The sequence below is a fragment of the Canis aureus genome, chromosome 16 (assembly GCF_053574225.1).
Source record: "Canis aureus isolate CA01 chromosome 16, VMU_Caureus_v.1.0, whole genome shotgun sequence".
NCBI lineage: Eukaryota > Metazoa > Chordata > Mammalia > Carnivora > Canidae > Canis > Canis aureus.
The window spans coordinates 13,343,179-13,353,172 of record NC_135626.1 but is presented as its reverse complement, the minus strand read 5'-3'; the positions used below and the strand labels follow the sequence as shown (position 1 = coordinate 13,353,172).

The 9,994-nt window shown below is 63.2% G+C and overlaps 1 long non-coding RNA gene across 2 annotated transcripts; it reads left to right on the top strand.

The window, feature by feature from the left end:
• The first annotated feature begins 1,076 nt into the window (after window positions 1-1,076).
• On the top strand, window positions 1,077-8,534 carry LOC144285882 (uncharacterized). Of its 2 annotated transcripts, XR_013354046.1 has the most exons (4): window positions 1,077-1,519; window positions 4,703-5,633; window positions 5,848-5,908; window positions 6,771-8,534. It is a non-coding gene; the product is annotated as an uncharacterized LOC144285882 (long non-coding RNA). The 2 variants fall into 2 exon arrangements; XR_013354045.1 differs by having other exon boundaries at window positions 5,848-8,534.
• Window positions 8,535-9,994: the final 1,460 nt, after the last annotated feature.

Sequence of the window (9,994 nt, the reverse complement as noted above, 5' to 3'; positions counted from 1 at the left end):
CCCTCCCACGGCTGGAGGCTCATCTACTGCCCCCCCTTGTCCTTTTCCAGAAACATCACCAGGAGACCCAGCGCGTGGACAAGTGGCTAACAATGCTCAGGAAATGGGGCCACTACCACCACAGCGAGAAGGTGGGGCACTGGGTGCCCCCCGAAGACACTCTGTCCTGATGGAGCTGGACATCCTCAGTGTCCTCCTGCCCCCTCCCCGGGAGAGTTCCCTGCCTGGGGAGAGTCTGCTGCCAGAGCTGAAGCCTCCCCAGGCCCAAGGACGGCAGTGGGGGAGCGTCAGGTCAGGGCCACGGTCCCCTGCTTCTTGTGGGGGACGGGGCCCAGCTCTAGGGAGACCCAGCCTCTCCGCAGACACCGTGGAGCCAAAGCCAGAATCTTCTAGATGCCTCCCGCTCCCTGGGCTCCAAGGGGCAGTCCTGGGCCCGTCTCACCAGCACTGCCTTCCTTCCTGCAGCTGTGTCACCAGGTCTATAAGGGGGTCCTGCCCCAGGTGTGGGGACAGGTGTGGTTGCATTTGCTGGAGATTGAGAACCCAGAGAAATATCAGGTAGGGCCCTTCTACTCCAGGCAGACGCATGGCCCTCAGGGGAGGCCTGGGCAGGAGCCGAGGGGGACCCGGGGGGAGGAGGGGAGGTCAGCTGCCTGGGGACCCGGGGTGGCCCCAGCATCTCCTGGTGCTTCTCCAACCCGAGGGCCCCGCCCACCTCCCTGCTGCCCCCACCTCGGTCCCACGGTTTCTGGAGCAGGGTAGGCTTGGGGTCCAGAGAGGGACAGGGCTGAGGGGCTCTGAGTTCCTGGGCAGGGTCAGTGTCGGAGTGATGGGAGCTGGCCTCCTGGACAGGCCTGGAGCTCCGAGGGGGGCCGAGCAGATGGACTGGGGCCACGTTCCTGCTGGACGAAGCAGGATGAGCCCTCGGTGGGGATGGGAAGGGGAGGACAGCCAGCCCGTGCTGAGCCCCACCTGGGAGGGCGGGCCTAGGGCTCAGGAGGGCACCAGGAGCAGAGGCCCCCCCAGACCTTCTCGGTTTCACCAGGTGCCCTGAGAGGGGCTGGTGCCCTGGGGCAGGTTTCAGGGAGCAGCCTCCCCGGGGGGAAGCTCAGGGCACAGCCTGGGGCTCAGTCCTGGACAGGCCCTGTGCTGGGAAAGGGGAGGAGCCTTGGGCTGACCCCTGGGAGCCCCTCCCCACCTGGGCTGACCCCCATGTCCCTTCCCCACCCACGACAGCTGAGCACAAACCCTCACACAGGCCCCACGGGCATGGTGGGCACTTGTGCCAATCCTGGCTTCACAGGATAAGGAAGTTTCTGCAGGACACACTCCCATGGTGGCCAGCAGTGCTCCCTGCTTAGGATGGCAGTTGGTGACAGTTTGGGTCTGTGTCCCTGACGCCAGCTCCTCCTCCCTGGTTCTCACAACAGGAAATGAAAGAGGAGGCCCAGGTCTCCTCCTGGGACATCAACAGAACCTTCCACAACCACACCACGTTCTGGGACCGCTATGGGGTTGGGTGAGGCTGCTGGGCATGTGGGGTTCTGAGGGCCCCAGGGGAGGCCTGGGGGCTTCTGGGTAGGGAACATGGGGTCTCCGAGGCCAGGGGGGAATGACAGCAGCAAACAAAACACTGCCGCATGTAAAGTACTTGGGATGACCTACGTACCCCCCACGTGCCCCCCACATGCCCCCTGGGGTCTCAGGGATGGGGAGACCACCAGGATGGGGCCTCCAGGGGTCACTGTGTGAGCTGAACCCCAAGGGGGTGTGGAGCTGCCCCATGAAGAGCAGGGGGCAGGGATGGGGGCCGTGGGGGGCAGTAAAGGGACCTGGGGGCCAGGCAGCATGGCCACAGCTGGACCACAACACACATGGACCCCATGAGGGTCGGACGGGTCAGGGTGACACCCACCCTCGGTGTTTTTATGTATTTCTGAATGCTGTGCATTTTATTTTAGACAATTTGCATTGTTTGTAAACATACATAGTATGATGACCCCCCAAATGCTGCCCCTGGTCCAGCCAGGGTCCTGCGCTGACCACACGGGGCCCCAGCAGCAAGTGTGTCACAGCAAACCCCAGACCTGGGGTCGACTTTATCTGTAGACGTCTCCATATGCATCTTAGAGAATGGGGATGCCCTATGTCTGCATGCCCCCCCATCCCCCCATCCCCCCGACACCTTCCCAACACCGTCACCACAACATCCCCCTCATTCCACCCCCCCCACACCATCACCCTACACCATCGCCCCCCACATCATCACCCCCTACACCATCTCTCACAACATTCCCCCCGCGCCATCTCCCTCTCCACCCCCACACCATCTCCTACACCACCACCCCTGCTTCAACACCCTGCACCATCGCCCCCCAGTGCTATCACCCCCACACCATCCCCCCCACACTTCCACCCCCCACACCATCACCCTACACCTATGCCCCCCACGTCATCGCCCCCACACCATCCCCCTCACTCCACCCCCCCACACCATTACCCTACACCATTGCCCCCTGCGCGATCGCCCCCACACCAACCCCCCATTCCCCCCATCCCCAAGCCATCACCCTACACCTAAGCCCCCAGCGTCATCTCCCCCCACACCATCTCCCGCCACACCATCCGTCTCACTCCATCTCCCCTCACCCCTACACCATCTCCTCCTACACCCCCCGCCCATCACCCTACACCATCGGCCTCCACACCATTGTCGTCCTATAAGGATGTGGTACAGCTGCTTAGTATGGGACATGTTCAAGCCTCCCCTGGCTGCCTTGGGGTTCTCTGGACGGTCTGTTCCCATCAGAAGCCTGGGTGTCCTGTAGAGTCCCCAGGGGCCGCACGGGTGGGAGGGGAAGGCAGTGTGCCCCCAGACAGGGTGGGTGCAGGTGGATGGAGCGGAGGATGGAGCTCTGTCAGTGTGTAGCATGCGGTGGCCGGCGGTGTGTGTTGGAGCCCGGGACCCACAGGGGCTGACCTGGAGGGGCGCCAGAGACGGGGCTGAGGAGCCACCAGGCAGGGGTGCACTGGGGCTTCCTGGGGGGCCGCTCAGACCATGTCGATGCTCCTTCCTGCAAGGAACCTGCTAACCCCTGTGTCTCCCATGCCACCCTGCCAGGGCTGCTGGAGGCTGGCTCACCCTGGACCAGGGGTCACAGGTCAGCCTGACCCAGCTGTGCTCTGAGCTGCGGGGGGTGCAGACTCGGCCAGCTGTGCAGGAAGGCAGGCGGGTGGCTTCTGGCAGAGCTGAGCAGGGCCTCACCCCTATACATCCCCAATGTGCTCAGAGATAGTGACAGCAGTGGTTCGCATCGTTGTATCCGTGTCAAACCTGCAGGAATGTTCCCTGCTCTTTTCACGACGGCTCAAATCTGGAAGCCCCCGAGATGCTCTGGGATGAGCAGGCACGGGGTCCCCCACAGAATCCAGTTCAGGGACACCTAGGAAGGCCTGTGGATGTGCTCAGTGCCACAGAGGCACCGGCTGTGTTTGCTGAGGGCATGCAGCCAGATGGGGGCTGCTGGTGTTCCCAGGACATGGGGAACAAGCCAGAGCAGGGGGAGGATAAGTGTCAGGAGCTGCCGGGAGCAGGCAGGGGATGCACCTGGCTCCCAGGGGGACATTCAGGGTCAGGGGCTGCTCCAGGGCTGGAGGAGGCGCTGGCAGCTCTGGGAGAGGCCAGGAGCTGCACACCCCACAGTGGGAGCTCCCACACGGAGGCACACGGAAAACCCCAGAATGCAGAGAAACCCCCAGCATGCTGTATGTGTGAGGTCGCTGCCTGTCACCATGTGCAGACCTGACCCCAGAGAATTGGCCCCCACTGAGGTGCCCCAAAGACCGCTGGCCTTGCTGGGCAGGGGGCTAGACTGAGCAGAGCACCCTGCTGTCCCCCGTCCTGGGCAGCAAGCCCTGTTCCACGTGCTGTCTGCCTATTCCATGTACAACACCGTGAGTGTCCCTGCCCCCAGACCTCCTACCCCACGGGTGTCCCTTGTCCTGAGTCTTGGTGACCAACAAGACTCATAGTTAGGACCCCAGCTCCCACTGTCCTAAGATGCAAGGGAGGGTCTCTCTCCTCCAAGACCCAGGCAGGGGGCTGGGGTGCAGACCTCCCTGTGGGAGGGAGGGCGCCTGAGTGCCCAAGTGCTGGGGCTGTCCAGGGCTCTCGGGTGCACTGCTGCTGTCCTAAAACTCGGGTCTGGACCATGAAGGGACAGCACTACTAATCAGAACCCGGCGAAGAGGAAGGCTCCCATCCCCTGAAGGGCATGAGGCTGTGGTTGACCAGAAGGCTGCTCCATGGTGCACTCCAGAAGGGTCTCCTGAGGAACCCCAGCTCAGATGCTCCACGGCTCTGTGGTGGTATCATGGTCCTGCTTCCCTCGTGGGACCTCCCAGGGGCCACAGTCAGGCCCCCGACCTGCCCTCATGGTGGGGTCTCCAGACCTGGTGGGTCCCCTGCAGCCTGGCATGCGTCACGGAGGCCCCTCCTAGTCTGAGGAAGGGGACCCTGGTGCAGTATCTGCAGGGCTCGGTAGTGGGGCCATGTGGTGCTGCCACCTGCTCTCCTGCCCTCTGGGAGCCTCCTCTGGGAGCCTGGGCTGTGAGGGAGCCGTGGGAGCCTGACGCCTGCGCAGGGAGGGCTCAGAGGGGGCCTTGGGGGTGGACACCCTCCATGGGGCTCTGGCTCTTGCAGGACGTGGGCTACTGCCATGGCATGAGCCAGATTGTGGCCATCCTGCTGATGTTCCTGACTGAGGAGGATGCTTCTGGGCGTAGGCCCAGCTGATGACCGATGAGAGGCACACCATGCACGGTAGGGGCTGGACAGGCCACTGGATGGGATTGGAGCTCAGGAGAGCCTCCCTGCAGGGCTGCTCCAGCCGTGGGGCAGGCGGGGACCCCCACCCAGCCCACCTCACCACTGGCAAGGGCACTGCCTCCCCGGGTGCCCCTCGGGGTCCTAGAGCCACGGCCACCGGCCCCACCATCTGCAGACCAGTCTTGCATTCCCACTGCTCTCTGAGCCTCCTATCTGGCTGCCTGCTCGCCCCCCAGGCCCCCCTGCCAGCCCACAGCCAGACGAAGCCCAGGGGGCAACATCTCCCCCCTCCTGGGTGCCCCCAGCCTGACTCCCAAGCCCCAGAGAGGACCATGCACACACATCACCCTCCCTGTGGCCTGAACCCGCTGCCCCTCGGGGCTGGGGACCCGCCTGCCCCTGCGGGAGCCACTGCAGGAAAGAGGGTGCTAGGTCAGACGGGCCTGGTCCTCAGCCCAGGGCACCCAGCACCCACTTCACAGGGTCTCTGTGAGGATGAGGGTGCCCGGGCCCTGCTACCCCCAGCCTGGAAGACAGTCCTGCTCTCTAGAAAGAGCGGGTCCAGTCAGGGCTCAGAGGGCTGTGGGCACACAGGGGTCAGGGTGGGGGGGAGGAGGCCTCTGCCAGGAAACAGGAAACCCCCTCCCACCCCCGCCTGGTGCAGAAGGAAGCCCTGATCCCTGGTGCAGGAGGAGGCCTGGGGCCTTCTCAGGCTTCTTCATTCCAGGGTTCCCCAAACTGCTGAGGTCCCAGGCCCATCACGAGCACGTTCTAGACAGCTTTCCCCAAGCTGAAGAAGCACATGGTAAGTAGAAGCTCCCCAGAAGCTCTGTCCTTGTGGCCCGGGGCAGGGGGGGCAGCCGGCACAGCCCTTCTGAGCTGCCCAGAGTTTGGGGTCACATTCCTCCTCCTGGGAGCCCCGGCGGTGCCCTCGGGGCTGGGCAGGGCCATGGGGAGTGTGTCCACCTGGCTCCACGGGGCCTCGGCATGGGGTCTGAGCACTTCCTGCCCTCCGCCAGGACGAGGGTGTGCACTGGCATTTACACCCCCAAGTGGTTCCTTCAGTGTTTCATCGACCTGGTAAGGCTACCCCAGGACCCCTGCTCCCTGACCTGCCCCCTGATCCTGGTGGTGGGGGGTGGCCAAGCTCAGCCCCACCCTCTAGACAAGCCAGGCCCAACCCTGGGGCCATGAGGCTGAGGCTCGCAGCCCAGACCCATCCTGGAGAAGCCCAGAGGGTCCCTGGAGGAGGGGTCCCTGGTCTCTGCCTCAGGGGGCAGATGGTCTCTGCCTCAGCTCCCCCAGGGAAGGCCAGGTCAGCCTGTGGTGTGAACGAGCCCTCGGCCCATTCTGCAGCCAGCCTGGGGTCCTCCTGAGGCGTGCTGCCATCAAGTGGGGGCAGAGTCGTGCCCCCCAGGTCAGAACCCAGAGTAGCCTGGAGCCCTGATCTCCCTGGGAGGAGTGCACACACAGGAGGGGCTGTGGGGCCTCATCGGATGCAGCCAGGGGGTGCACAGGAGTAAGTGAGCCCCTGGGAGCCCAGGTGTGCCCAGAGGGTGGGGGGGAGCAGGGTGTTGACCCTGTGCTCTGAGCAGCACCCAGGCCTGGTTGGGGGGTACTGCTGGACAGGTGGGTGGAACAGGGCTCCGTGAGAGGAGCAGCAGGCAGGGGCCTCCCCTAGCCATCGCACTGCCCACAGCACTCCTGGGCACAGCTGGACCCCCAGGGGCACAGGAGCCACAAGGCAGGACCCCTCTGGGTCTGACTCACACCCACCGCCCAGAACGCCTCCTGAAGTTGCCCCTGGAAGGTCTTTGGGAATTTCTGCAAGACTTGCTGGCCCAGCCCTGAGCCCTGGAGGGTGAGGTGGTGCTCAGACACCTTCGGGCCTCCATGACCCAGCTCCAAAGGATGAAGTGTAACCTGCCCTTCCTCCCCCCAGGTGGGCTCAGGATCCCGTTTCCTCCTGATTCAGCCTGCTGCAGCCACCCACAGTAGAGAGTGTCCCCTGGGCCTTCCTCCTCATCATTTGATGTCTCCTCTTCTGCTCCAGCTTCAGGAAACCAGGCCAGGGCTGGGCATGCGGGCACTCACTGCAGGGGCTGGGCACCAGCAGTGTGGAAGGCTGTGGATAGGGTCAGGCCAGGGGGGCCACATGGGAGGCATGAGGACCCCTGGGGCGCCCCAGCTGGAGGCACACAGTCTGCTGGAGATGCTAACCCAGTTTGCCTCTTTCCAGCGGGAACTGACAAGTTCCCCAAGAGGCCCCTGGGCCTGGAGCGAGTGTCTCCAGCGCCCGGGCCTCTCCTCCTTTTTCCTACTGTTGAGACGCTCCCCAGAGTGGATGAGCTGGTCTCCCCAGACTCAGCCACCCAGTCTGAGCCACCTGGACCCCCTCCCGGCCATGCCATCCTCAAGGCCGAGGAGCCGCTGCAGGAGGGAAGCTTCCCAGAGCCCAAGGCTGCACACCTGTGTCCGGGAACACTGGGGGCTCTGGTTCTGGCCCGGCTGCCCCCAGCCCAGGACCCCTCGCTGGCCTGCGGCTACTCCCCCAGCAATGGAACTCCCTCCTCATCCTGCCAGTGAACCAGGAGGGTGCAGGCAGGTGGCCCCTGGACATGGGCTTGAAGACAGAACACTGGGTCTCCTTCCCTTCGGCACCTGCCTGGGCCACCCCAGAGGCCACATGACAAACCAGGCCCTGGAACCCCCCTGGGACTCCCATCATGGGGTCCACCTAGCCCACTAAAGATGACACTGTAGGGCCCAGGACACCCTTCCTGCCCTGTGACCACTGCAGCTCAAGCCCCTCTCTGGGCAGTGACTGGCACAGCCAGGGCAGAGCCAGGGCAGCACTGAGTCCACTGCCTCAAGGCCCCGCTGCTCCAAGGCCCCCCACAGGCCTGGGGCCCTCTGACCTCTGCATCCACAGGGAAGCTCGATGCTTGTGGGCCTCTGGAGCAGAGCATGATGGTGAGTGTGGGGGCCCTGAGGCCCTGGCCAGCTGGCACCATGCCCTGCCTCATCTCACTGTCCTTTCTGGAGGGCGGCACCCCCACCCCACAGGACACAAGCCCCTGACCCAGAGGACCTGGGCCAGCCTCTCCCCAGGCACTGTCGGGGCAGGGTCAACATGAGCTCCCCCAAAGCCAGGATGAAGACTGATGGGTTCCAGCCTCCCATGGCCCTGGCCAGTCCTGGATTCTGCCCCAAGGCTGAGCGACCCCTCTCAGAGCAGTATGGCCTCCTGGGACCTGGGCATGCCCCACAAATCCAGGTCGCTGACCTAGGGCAGCGCTGGAAATAACAGGAAACCCCAGGGCAGGGCCAGCAGGGACAGGCTGGTGGGCCCTACACTCACCCACCCTAGGAGTCAGGCTCCTCCACATGCTGGGTCTCCAGCAGTCAGTAACCTGGCATCAGGGGGCCAGAGGCCAGGGTCCAGCTGACCTGCTGGGACCCAGCGCAGGAACCCATAAGCTGCAGGCCCAGGTCAGGTCTGCTGTCCTCAGAACTGCCTCTCAGGCCCCAACGTCAGGAAATGTGCCCCCACCCAGAGTCTGCACAGGCTCCCAGGTGGGGACTCTAGCACCCACACCCCTGTGTGATTTCTGCTTTCCCCTAAAGGACAGGAAGGTCTCCCTCCCCAGGGGAAGGCTCGCACCCTTGTCTCTGAGCCCGTCTGCTGTTGAAAGTTCAATAAAGTGTTGTGTGAAAATGCACGGCCAGACTGTATCTGCGTCTCCCAGAGCTCTGTGCAAGCAGCATGGACAGACCCCCAGAGAGGAGGAGGGGCACTGCCCAGGCCCCTGACCAGCCCCTGCAGAGGGGCCGCCAGGCACACAAAGCTGATGTTCCCACATGCCTTCCAAGGGCGGGCAAATGCTAGGGTCAGGACCAGCACAGACTTTACTGCGACTCAGTCTTTGCCCCACGAGCCAGGATGGGGCTGGGGGAGAGTGACAGTGGTTGGGCCAGTGGCCTCAGGTCACGACGGTCTGTGCAAAGTGCCCTGGGAGGTCTGTGCTCCCTCTGCCCAGGGAGCCTGGGCTGGTCGGGCCCCAGGGGCGCTTCCTCCCTACCTCACCCCATGCCTGTGCTCCTGGGGGCACAGAGGGCCAGCGGGGCTGTCAGCGTGGCCCTGGAAGGGACATCAGGACAGCAGGCACTTGAGCTCACATAGCCTGGGCCACCCTCACCAGGCGGACTCAGCTTGCACACCTTGTGTTGCTGCATCTCTCACACCAGCGTGTGGAAGGCATCCTCCACACCCTAGCGAGTAGGGGCTGGGTGAGATTGGAGCTCGGCCTGGGGGCCAGGCAGCACAGGGGACCGAAGGACCCCAGCCCCCTCCCCACTCCTTCCCACACACAGGCAGCCCCAGGGCTCCCCCACTGGGGATGCTTGCTCCTCAGGAGCTACCCCACAGGGCGGCCCCAAGGTCTGGCTCCCACCTGAAGAGGCATCAAGGACAAAAGAAGCAGCCGGTGCTCAGCTGGGACCCACTGCCAGACAGTGAATGTGGCCAAGCTGGACCTTCAAACTCAGCTGACCCTCCAGTGGGAAGTCACTGCACGAGTGAGCCCAGGGTCGACCAGGAGAACCCAACTAGCCACCCAATGCCAGCACCAGAAACAAAAATTGTTGTTTCAAGCCATTTCAGTGTTAGGATGACACAGCCTGAGGATCAGATAGCTGCACAGTGGTAGATACACACACAATGAACAAAAGTCAAAATCCCCCTCAATGTTGTCCAGCGGCAGCAGAATGGATACATACACAATGCTCTAGTCACACGATAGAATAGATTGAAGATACTACAAATCACCACTGCAGAGAGGTGTTGGAGGCATGGAGATGTGCCTGCTGGGTTCAGACAAAGAGCGAGGAGCGGTAGGAAACATCTTACAGAGGGTGGGCTCCCTCTTAGGAAAGGACACCAGATCCCTCCGAGGGCTACAGATGGTGAAATCTTTTCTTCTAGGAAACAGGAAAACCCTCCTATTTTGTTCTTCATAATTCTATTTCAGCCTCCCCCCTTCATCCAAGCCAATGACTCTGCAGGCTTTTTTATGACATTGGGTTCTAAAAGGAGGCAGAGCTTTGGCTACCAGGTTCAGGAATGATTATTGCCTAGGTTTATGTTGATCCACTAAACTTGTGCCT